The sequence below is a fragment of the Theobroma cacao genome, chromosome 6 (genome assembly GCF_053813885.1).
Source record: "Theobroma cacao isolate CCN51 chromosome 6, ASM5381388v1, whole genome shotgun sequence".
In the NCBI taxonomy this organism is placed as follows: domain Eukaryota; kingdom Viridiplantae; phylum Streptophyta; class Magnoliopsida; order Malvales; family Malvaceae; genus Theobroma; species Theobroma cacao.
Window position 1 is genome coordinate 21,672,494 of NC_142644.1, and position 12,056 is coordinate 21,684,549.

General features: G+C 33.7%; 1 long non-coding RNA gene across 2 annotated transcripts; it reads left to right on the forward strand.

The window, feature by feature from the left end:
* Positions 1 to 1,555: 1,555 nt before the first annotated feature.
* Positions 1,556 to 10,361, forward strand: LOC148762159 (uncharacterized). Of its 2 annotated transcripts, XR_016027217.1 has the most exons (5): positions 1,556 to 1,646; positions 2,299 to 2,384; positions 3,222 to 3,287; positions 9,270 to 9,353; positions 10,212 to 10,361. It is a non-coding gene; the product is annotated as an uncharacterized LOC148762159 (long non-coding RNA). The 2 variants fall into 2 exon arrangements; XR_016027216.1 differs by lacking the exons at positions 9,270 to 9,353; positions 10,212 to 10,361 and having other exon boundaries at positions 3,222 to 3,438.
* Positions 10,362 to 12,056: the final 1,695 nt, after the last annotated feature.

The following is a 12,056-nucleotide window of genomic DNA, read 5'->3' on the forward strand; positions in this document are numbered from 1 at the left end:
CTCACCACCCTCATTTCCACCCATTTCAGGTTCAGAATAGATTGTAGATAACTGATATCGGCAAGGATTACAGTTGAACTTGCCACATCCAAAGACTGTAGGTTCATTTCTTTTGATACTTTTGATCATTCGTGGGCCCACGTGTCACTGTAAATTAAATTCTATACTTTGGTTATCTGTATTACGGTATGTAAGAATTTATTTTGCTTTTACGCTATAAAAAATTATTTATGCAGTGTTCTTAAAATATCGTTTTATGTGAAAATTGAATATTTTATTGAATATTTTTATTTTATTATAACAGTCATAATTCCATTTTAAACGAATGTTTTAGACATCCAAAATTATTTTTGATTTAGAAATATGTGTTTTCCACTTACATACTATATTTTTAGATGATTTTTGAGATTTTTGGGATAAATGACAAAAATACCCCTGTGAGACGGAAATTATTATTTCATTTGTTTAAGTTGGAAACAGTTTAAAATCTTTTAAAATGTGGTATTTGGAAACAGCTACCCACAGGGGAAATGAGAAGCTGATATTAAAGCCTTGCGGGGTCTCGGTTGACATTCTGGGTAATGAATGTAAATTGAGACGTCGCGGCGGTTGTCACGGGCTCGATGGGAGTTCCGGGTCATGACAATTAAGTTGGTATCAGAGCTGTTGGTTTGAAAGATTAGAGTTTTGGGTTTAAAGTTATTTTAAAGCTGTTTTAAAAATTTACAGTGTCAGTGTGGCTGTAAAACCCAACCCTATAAATACATGTCATGACATACATGCACTGAGTAGCATGTTATTATGCTAGGAAAGCACATAAGAAAAGACGAAACCCGATATCGTACCTAACGGTACACTTGAGTTGATTTAACCTCGAACTAGTTCAAATAGGAATTTTAGGATGAAATTTAATATTTTTTATAGTTCAGGAATGACTAAAAATGATTGTTCGGAGTTCGAGGGTTCATTTGGGGTAAAATTAGAAATTTTGATATTCAAGGGCAAAATCGTCATTTTGCCACCTAAGATAATAATTTGATCATGGAGTGAAATTTTTGACCAAGATTAACTATTTGGAGTATAATTTAATGATAGGAAGTGAAAAAGTTTAATTCTGGTGATTTTTGGAGTGTAGGGGCAAAATCGTAATTTTGCCACCCATGGACAAAATTTGAGATTTTGAGAGAATTTTGATCAAATTTGACAAATTGGAGAATGGTATGAGTATAAGGGATGAAAAATATGTCTATGGGCAATTTTTCAATTTTTGGGGCAAAAATGTAATTTTTGACTTTTACGAGGGCAAAAGTGTAAATTGCAAAAATTACTCCACCGAGACTTTGGATGAGTCTGAGAATTTTATCTAAGCTATGAATATATGAGACAAGTGCATGGTGAAAATTTGGAAAAAAATGGATGAAATTTTAAAGATGGGCCAATGGGAAAGTGACACATGGCATTTTTTAATGAAATAATATTATTTTAATGAAAAGTCAGCCATTTAAACCCAAATTTTGAGTGCTGGCCGGCCATAAGGAAGAAAAATAGAGGAAATAGAGAGGAAAGGAAGAAGAAAAGAAAAACCAAAGAGAAACAAGAAAATTCAAAGAGAAATTCGCGGTTTTCGACCGTTTACGCGTCTAACGGTAAGATTTTTCGATTTTAGCTTGATTTCTACCTTTCCTATGCCTTTATTTCCATTTAGCATGCTTGAGGAGAGAGATCAAAAAGTGATATCAAGGGCTGGACGAAATTCTAGGAGAGAGAAATTGAAATTTTTAGGTTTTGATTTTTAGTTAAATTGATAGTTTTAGTTAGTTAAATGTGTTTAGAAATTAAATTGGGCAAGAAATCAGTAAATTTTCACAATACCCACTCTTGGCTGGATGCTCAATGCTGTACAATGATGATGAGTTGATTTTATTCTAAGGAAAATGAAGAGAAATGATGAAAAACGATTAAACGTGATAGAAAAACAAAGTAGAAAATTTACCGAGTTAATGTCCCATTTTTGGCCGAATTTTCCAAGGAAGGGAGTGAGCTGATTTTGTTGTTTTTAGAAGGTTATTGGCTGATATTTAATGGTTAGAAATGTTGGAGAGAGAATGGGATGATTTAGAGCTAAAATGGAGCGCGTTAGCAATTTATCGGGCAAAGTGCCAAAAATAGGTTAATACCGCATTTAAGTCGTTTTAGGCTATTGCATTTCATACCATGCATTAGTATAGGATTTAAGTTAATTATATAGTGATTTAGCATCAATGTGATGAATTGTGTAAATTTTTGTAATGTGTCTAGGAGGAGAGCCTTCCGAAAAAGGCAAAGAAGTCGTACCCGACGAGTAGTGATCGGGGCGCTTAGAAAGCTTTTATTTTATACAAACGGTGAGTAAACTTATTATTATTGTAAATTATCTAGAGTTTATTTTAAATGCCCTTTATGTATTTTATGAAATGAGAACGAGATTAAAACGGGATTTTTGATGTGTTAGGAATAAATGTGACAAATAAAAATATATTGTATTGATTATGAAATTGAGTAATTGGAGGCTACAAATTGACTTGAAAAATATATATTTTCCTAGGAATGGCTTATGAGAAATGAGTATATGTGGCTATATTTTGTGAATGCATTGGGAAATTTATGTAAGTTGTTTTACTATGCAGGCTGGATAAATTAATAAAAGCCACGTTATACTGTCGAAATTTTATTAAAATTGGTGGGTTAGTCACTGCAGTGACGGGTTTCCGTGGACTGCCTATTAGAGGGGCACGGTAAACTCAGTTATATAGTTACTCCGGTTGTAGAGGCGAGGAGGGTAACTCCTGGGGTAGTATTAGAGCTCACTTCACGTCGAACCCCCACGTGAATGTGTAACTCGGCCAACGCCAAGGGACGGCTGGTTTTAAAAATAAAAATGTGTTTCACGTGTGAATATTTTAACACCCTTGGCGGACTCGGTTAGATGCCTCGGCCAAGGTATCCTCGAGGATTAGTTTTGGCTTGAGCCTTGTTTTAATAAAAGACATAAGCCTTAACAATTGTTTTGGTAAATTACAAATATTTTGTGGTTTAAGAAATAAATTGAAAACCTTATGAAATGGGTTGAAATTTGTTGTTTAAACTTGCCTCCATTTTACTCGCCTTTAGATATTTATGATAATGTCTGTTTACTCATTGGGATTGCAAAATCTCACCCAACTCCTTTCCACCCATTTCAGGTTCAGTATAGACTGTAGATAGCTGATCTCATCGAGGACTACTATTGGATCTGCATTTTCCAAACCGTAGGTTCACAGTCCTCTTTACTTTTGTTTATTCGGGGGCCCTCTTGTTATTGTAAATTAAATTAAATATTTTGGCTTACTGTATTTCAGTATGTATAAATTTATTTAGCTTTTACGCTATAAAAATTATTCACGTATAACTCTATAAAAATTGTTTTATAAGAAAATAGAATATTTCCCTTAATATTTCTTTTATTTTCTTATTATATTCAAATAACCGTAATTTCGTTTTAAATGAAGATTTTAGACTTTTAAACTCATTTTGAATATGAATTATGTATTTTGTACTTGTATAGTACGTTTTAGCTAGTTTTGAAATTTTTGAGAAAAAAATGACCAAAATACCCCTGTGTGGCGAAAATTTTATTTTGATTGTTTTTGATCTAAAATAGTATATATTCTCTAAAAACTCGATATTTAACAATGATTGCTCACAGGAAAGGAAAGAAACCGATATGTAAGCCTTGCGGGGTTCCGGTTGGCATTCTGGATAATGAGTGTCAATCGGGACGTCGCGGCGATTGTCATGGGCCTGAGGGAGGTTCCGGGTCGTGACAGTGGCCCCGAGTTAAGTTAGGTTAGGTTGAATAAAATACATGCATAAGCATATAGAGCCTGAGGTTGCCTAAACTCACTTTGTTCCCTCTTATAGATTATTATGTCTCCTCGACGCGAACAACCACCTTTCACTAGATCAGCTGGGAGGGGAAGAGGTTGTTTTCAACGTCGTCAGTTAGGTGCAATAGAGGAGGAATCGACTGCATCCACCATTCGGGCAGCACCTGCTGCTGAACAAACCGAGACTCCTCCACATCCTCCACCTCCTCTGCCACTTACTAGTATTCTTGCTATGCCTCTTGAGGCAGTTCAGGCATTAGCAGCCTTCTTTACTGCTATTGTTGGCCAGGCTCAGGCTGGTCAAGCTCTTCCTACAGTTCCTCTGGCTGCTCCTTCAGTACCACCATCCCCACCTCCTATCCCACCACCAATGCTGGATGTTTCTGATTCTAAGAAGCTTAAAGAGGCTAGGCAACATAGTTGTGTTTCTTTTATGGGTGAGTCGGACGCAACCGTGGCTAAAGAGGTGGTGCGAATGGCTTTAAGAGCTGAGAAGCTTGCGAATGAAAATAGGAGTTTGCGAGCTGAGTTAGCAAAAAGGAGAAATCTGAGTGTATCTTCTAGTCAGCCACCAAAAAGGGGCAAAGACTCCTCTGTTTCAGGAAGTTCACGTAGATGCAGAAATTGTGGGAATTATCATGTTGGGCCGTGCAGAGGGCCTGCACGATGTTTTCATTGTGATCAACTGGGTCACATTAGGAGAGATTGTCCACAGTTAGGACGGGCTACGGTAGCTGCTCCATCTCCACCAGCTCATACGGATATACAGAGGAGAGATTCCTCTGGATTGCAATCGAGACAGGGATGATTTTGACATACCACCAAGGGTAGATTAAATAAGTTGAAATTAGTGCTCTAATAAAGTACGTATGATAGAAAGCTAGTTTGTAAGTTGTAGTTTTCATGATCATGAAATATATAAAGATTATCAATATATGGACATACATTTAGAGTTGTAATTTACAAGTTTGAAGTATTTAAGATATGATTAAATGGAATTAGCATTAGTTAGGGTACGTAAATCTTTTAATTAATTTCTATGGAGTATCCATGATAGTAGAATGGAGGAACATCGTGCAGTGATGCTATATGGTGAAATCACTATACAATATGGAAAGGGTATTTTCGAGTGGGATTTATTGACTGATGATAAGTGATGAACAATTTGAGATACATGTAGCTATGAATAAATTTGGAGATTTTTGCTTAAGCAAACTTGTATTAAATGTTATGGTAAAGATATATGAATGCTAGTGGCAAAATAAATATGTTAAATCAATGTTTTGATCGCAAACTTGTGATAGAAAGTTAGTCTTACTAATTGTGGTATAGACTCGAAGGGAAGCCACACGATTGTGAATAATTGAGGTAGTAGCTTTAAGGGGAGAAGAGTTGCTGGGATAAAGTGAAATCAAATAGTTGCAACGCCACAGTACTGACTCTCAAACACTGTCGCGTTAAGAACCCCTAATGGCTAACAAGCAAGAGCAAATTGAGAGTGGCATGAAGATGAAACTCACGAGTTGAAGAATGGTCATTGGTTTTCATGCTAAGCTTTGTTGTTTGGAGTCTTAAGTGCATTGGGAGGTATTAAGATAAAGATGATGAGTGAAATTACAAAGTTTTTTTTTTTTATTTTATTACCTTATATATATTGGCATGTAAGAGGAAGAAAAGTTAGAGAATTTTTGAGATGGCTACATAAAAATAAATTAACATGTGGAGTGTTAAGATGAATAATATGATGACTGAAGTCAAATCTTAAGAAATAAGGAAGACAAGAGATTAAGTCTTGTTAAAGACTAAAGAGGAAGCGAGCGAAAGGTTAGATGAATGTATGAGATACTGATAAGAGATGTCAATAGCAAGTGAGGAAAATGTAAATAAAGATTTCAATAATGATATAGCAAATGAGTTTATATAGAATATTGTTATGAGAATATACTGATCTTGTCTTGACCTTGTTGAAAGGAAAGGATTAGTAACAACACAAGTAAACTAGGTGACATGCTAGAAACCCATGGAGATAAATTGAAGCATGAGTAGTTGGGCATGCCTTTATGGAAATGATATACTTGGTGTATAAAAGAGTAAATAAGTGATTAAGTGTTTCAAGAATGTTTAAACGCCCTTGAGAAAGAATTATAAGTTATACATGATGGGCATAAGATGCGTGACTTTGAAACTTGCTAAGGAGCCAAATGGCTAAGTTACGGGTTAAATGATCATATGTTGTGAGACATAAATTTAAAATAAATATCCCTAAGGAAATACTCAAGAGAAGTTCTGCCATGGATCATGTGAAAGCAAGCACTAAGTTATGTAGTTATAAAAAGGAAGCTATAAGCTGAGAGTGGTATAAGTATTAACATTAAAAAGTACTTGAGGAGAATTTAGTTTCAAGTCTTGTAATTTCAAGTACAATTTGTAAATTAGTTAAGGAAGAATGATGTTATATTCATATGAAAGAGTGGAATAAAGGATGATAGAAGTTAACCTTGATAATGAAGTCAGATAATGAAACTTTCTTAATATATTATGGGAATTGGAATTCGAAAATGCGTGAGGCATACATGATTCAAATGAATCTGAGTTTTAAGTGACAAATCAATATCGAAATGCAATAAGGATACAATATATAGGAGACATGAAGGATAATCGAGGAATAAGGATGACTTTTAGGAATTGTAGTATTGCATAAGATGCAATGATCAAGTCAAGATAAATTTTTGAGATACCAATGGGATTATAAAACATACACGCATAATAGATTATAATTCAATGGAGATGACATTGTGATGCAATGATATACAGTACAAGGAAACTTAAGCATATAATTGGAAACGATAAGAAGAGAATATAAGTATATAAATGATGAGGAACTATACACAGGCATGATGAGAATTTGTATGAATTATGAAGCTTATTCTATTGAATCTTGATTGTGGATGGGAATGAATTAAGAGAAATTAGTCTGAAGGCATTTGAAAATAGAGACTCGTATACATAATGAGGAATATAGACATTTGAATGTATATGTATATGTATGTGTGGAGTAGTGATGTACCCAACTAAATGAATAATGGTTTTAGTGGTTCAAGATTTGAACTCAATATATTTGATGAGTTGTATAGATAATGTAACGATTAAGAATCTTATCAGAAGACGATTTATGGTGACCTAAGGAATTTTGGAAAAATAGTTAAGGGAATATAATCTATAGTACGATTAAGCCATATGAGATGGATTAATAGGATTAAGAAGATTGAAATTTCCTAAATGCAAAGTAAACATGAAATATGTAGAAATAATTAAAGCCATTAATTTTCCTGAACGCTGAGGATATGTACAGGAATGAGTATGGCGTGTTAATAATGTTGTAAACTACACAATAGTGTATGAGGATAGGATGAATGAATGAAAGTCGAGAAGTTTGATATGGAATGAAGTAATAAGATAGTGATTGGTATACCTAAATAAGAATAAAATGCGATCGAAATTGGTATGATTGAGATGGAGTTATGGTTCAAGCTTAATGATAGTAATAGAAGCATGCTTAATGTCTCAATATAAGATATCATAATTGTGAAGGTTATTGTTGATCTGATTTTAAAGGATAATAATAGACATAAGCGAAATACTTGAGTTGAATTGGAGGTAAATGAGGTGAACAAATCGAAATTCCCTATAAAGGGGAAGACATAAGAATTCGAGCATTATATGAGAAAATAATACCCCTACTTTTTCTCTGAGTTCAGTACATGAAATTTTGAGGTCAAAATTTTATTTTAAGGGGGGTAGTGTTGTCAAGCCCGACCTTATAAAATACTTTCCATGTCATTCATATGATTGACAATATGCTTGCATACTTGGAAAGCCCTGAAAGAAAAATCGTTAAAAGACGACAATGTACCAAATGGTACAATTAAGTTAATTTAAGTCTCGAACTAGATCAAATAGAGAATTTAAAATGAAATTAAGAATATTAAAGTCCCAGAATGGTTTAATATGGTGATTTGGAGTTCGAGGATCAATTTGAAGTCAAACTAGAATTTTTACTGTCCAGGGGCAAAATGGTCATTTGCCACCCAAGGACACAATGGGAATTTTTAGAAAAGAATTTTTTTAGCCCCATTTGACTTATTGGAGTATGATTTGAGTATTGGAGTATAATTTGAGGGTTTGGCAGTGAAAAAGTTTAATTCCAGTGATTTCTAGAGTGTAGGGGCAAAATCGTAATTTTGCCACTCGCGGATAAAATTTGAGATTTTGAGAGAATTTAGATCAAATTTGACAAATTGGAGAATGGTATGAGTATAAGGGATGAAAAATATGTCTATGGGCAATTTTTCAATTTTTGGGGCAAAAATGTAATTTTTGACTTTTACGGGGTAAAAGTGTAAATTTCAAAAATTACTCCACCAAGACTTTGGATAAGTCTGAGAATTTTACCTAAGCTATGGATATGTGGGACAAGTGTATGGTGAAAATTTGGAAACAAATGGATGGCTAGAATTTAAGGAATTAATAAAACATTAAAAAAATGAATAAAATAATATTATATTATTTTAGCCTTTAAAAAGGTAAAAATTCCGGAATTCTCATCTTCTTCAGCTGTCCAAACCAGGGGAGAAAAGGGGAAAAAAAAAAACAAGAATCCTACCTGAAAAATTTGGAGAAAATCAAGAGAAATCAAGAAATCAAGCATTAAAAAGGTAAATTTCATTGATTTTCCTTGTGATTTTCACTACCCATGCATTTTTTTCTCATTTCCATGCAAAATTAGAAAGTGGGTATGGACACCCATGCTGGCCAAACCTCCATGGATGAGTTTTGAGCTTGATTTTTGGTTGATTTTAATTGAATTAAGTGATTTTAGTTAAGTTATATTGAAATATAGCAAAAATAAGCTAGAAATATAATTTTCTCCCATTGAAACCCATTATGCTGAATTTTCTAGGGGAATATTGGCTGCTGATCTTGATGGTTATTTGAGGAATTATGATGAATAATGATGAATTATGAGCCTAGAAAAATAATGGAAATTTTCGGAGCAAAAATACAAATTTTTACCCACTAGGGGTATTTTCGTAATTTATTATCGAGACTGATAATTTGCACCACACTGAGGGACATTAAGTCAATTTGGGTGCAATTGAGGTATAGAAACTGAAAAAAATTAATTTGGAGTTTAAACGGACGCGTATATCAATTTATCGGGTAAAAGACCGAAATAGGCTAACACCGCATTTAGGCAAAAATTTAGACATTTTTGCATTCCATATCAAGCATTAGTAGTCTAAATTAGTTTAATTTCAATTTAGTACCAATGTGGTGAATTTCTCGATTTTGTACTGTGTCAAGGTGGTGAGTCCTCTAATAAAGGCAAGGGAATTGCACCCGAGGACCAATAGTCTGAGTATTTCGAAAATCCTCACTCTAGACACGGTGAGTAACCTTACCATCATTTTAATTATCTAAAGTATGTTTTTATTCGGTTTTGGTGAATTTTATGAAAATGAGTTCAAATGGTAAATTTTTATGTTTTGTAAACAAAATGAGTTTAAATGAAAATATTTTATAAATTGTCTTGAAACGAAATAACGATTTTGAAAAATAGAGTAATTGGAGACCACTGATATGTTGTAAATTTAAAATTGAATTAATGGCTTATGTTATTGTATTGGCATGACTGGCTGGGCTGTGTTTTTATGAATTATATGAATTGCTTTATTTTACCCTTGCAGGCTGGGTAGTAATATATTAGCCCTGTCATGCTGTCAAAATTTTATTGTATGGTGGGTTTGACCTGCTGCAGTGGGCTGGATTCTGTGGACTAGCCTATTAGAGGGGCACGGAATCCTGTTATATTTTTACCTCGGTTGGAGAGGCGAGTAGGGTAACTCCTGAGGTATAACTTTTAGAGTTCACTTCACGCCAAACCACCTCGTGAAGGGGAACTCGGCCAACGTCAAGGAATGGCTATGTTTTCAAAATAAAAACATGACTTTCTAATAGCCTTGGCGGACTCAGTTGGGATAGCCCTCGGCCAAGGTATCCCAAATAACTGAGTATGATAATAATTTTTGGCATGAGCCAAGCTTTTTAAGAAATTCATAAGCCATACTGATTACTTGCTTTAAATAAATTGATTTCATTTGGTTGAAATAAGTTGAAAGATGATAAATTACAGTTTGATGAAATGTTTTAATAGTCTCCTTTTACTCGACTTTAGGTATTTTGAGTGATGTTTGTTTACTCACTGGGATTTTATAATCTCACCACCCTCATTTCCACCCATTTCAGGTTCAGAATAGATTGTAGATAACTGATATCGGCAAGGATTACAGTTGAACTTGCCACATCCAAAGACTGTAGGTTCATTTCTTTTGATACTTTTGATCATTCGTGGGCCCACGTGTCACTGTAAATTAAATTCTATACTTTGGTTATCTGTATTACGGTATGTAAGAATTTATTTTGCTTTTACGCTATAAAAAATTATTTATGCAGTGTTCTTAAAATATCGTTTTATGTGAAAATTGAATATTTTATTGAATATTTTTATTTTATTATAACAGTCATAATTCCATTTTAAACGAATGTTTTAGACATCCAAAATTATTTTTGATTTAGAAATATGTGTTTTCCACTTACATACTATATTTTTAGATGATTTTTGAGATTTTTGGGATAAATGACAAAAATACCCCTGTGAGACAGAAATTATTATTTCATTTGTTTAAGTTGGAAACAGTTTAAAATCTTTTAAAATGTGGTATTTGGAAACAGCTACCCACAGGGGAAATGAGAAGCTGATATTAAAGCCTTGCGGGGTCTCGGTTGACATTCTGGGTAATGAATGTAAATTGAGACGTCGCGGCGGTTGTCACGGGCTCGATGGGAGTTCCGGGTCGTGACACTGTATCTATTGGAGATGATTCAAAAGGTAGAATTCATGGTATAGGAACTATTGGTAAGAATTCTCATGCACAAATTAGTCATGTGTTGCTTGTTAAAGGTTTAAAACGCAATTTATTAAGCATCAGCCAATTGTACGATAAAAGCTTTAAGGTATGTTTTGGTTCGTATAAATGTGAAGTGATAGACATTAGCACCAACAAAATTTCATTCATAGGACAAAGAATCAAGAATATGTATGTTATATTTCTTGAAGATCTTGAGTTTGATTGTGAAACATGTCTTATGGAAAATGATGGAAATGATAGATGGTTATGCCATAGGAGATTGGACATGTAAGCATCCATACCATCTCAAAATTAATGAGAAAATCTGGTTATTGGATTACCTGAACTTAAATTTGAGAATGATCAGATTTGTGATACTTGTCAACTAAGTAAACAAGTTAGAACATCTTTCAAAACTAAGAAGATTATTTCAACCTGTATACCTCTCGATCTGTTGCATATTGATTTATTTAGACCAATAAACATAACTAGTCTAGGAGGCAAATCATATGATTTTGTGATAGTTGATGACTACTCTAAGTACACTTGGGTTAACTTCCTTGCTCATAAAAATGATGCATTAACTGCATTTGCAAATCATTGTAAGAAGGTTCAGAATGAAAAAGGACTTGTCATTTTCAGTATTAGAAGTGATCATGGAGGTGAGTTTGAAAGAGATGATTTCAAAAAATTTTGTAATGAAAAGAGGTTATGTCAAGCCCAGCTCTATTATATATTTGCCATATTGTATAGGTACTTGATAGAATGTCTGCATACTTGAATGCCTCAAAAATCGTTAAAAGATAATATTGTACCTAATGATACAATTAAGCTGAATTAAGCCTCGAACTAGTCCAAATAGAGATTTTAAGATGAAATTGAGAATTTTAAAATCCCAGAATGATTTAATATGGTGATTCAGAGTTCGAGAATTGATTTGGAGTCAAATTAGAATTTTCATGATGTAAGGGCAAAATGGTCATGTTGCCACCCAAGGGCAAAATTGGAATTTTTGAAAATTTGCACCACCATGACACTTGTCAAGCCCTTGAATTTTACCTATTATACTTTGGATAATTGAGATATTTTATGTGGTTGTGGGAGAATGCTTAATTATTAAGTTTAAAAATGGACCAATGGAATGGTGACAAGTGGCAAGCTTTCATTTCTTTATAATTTACAT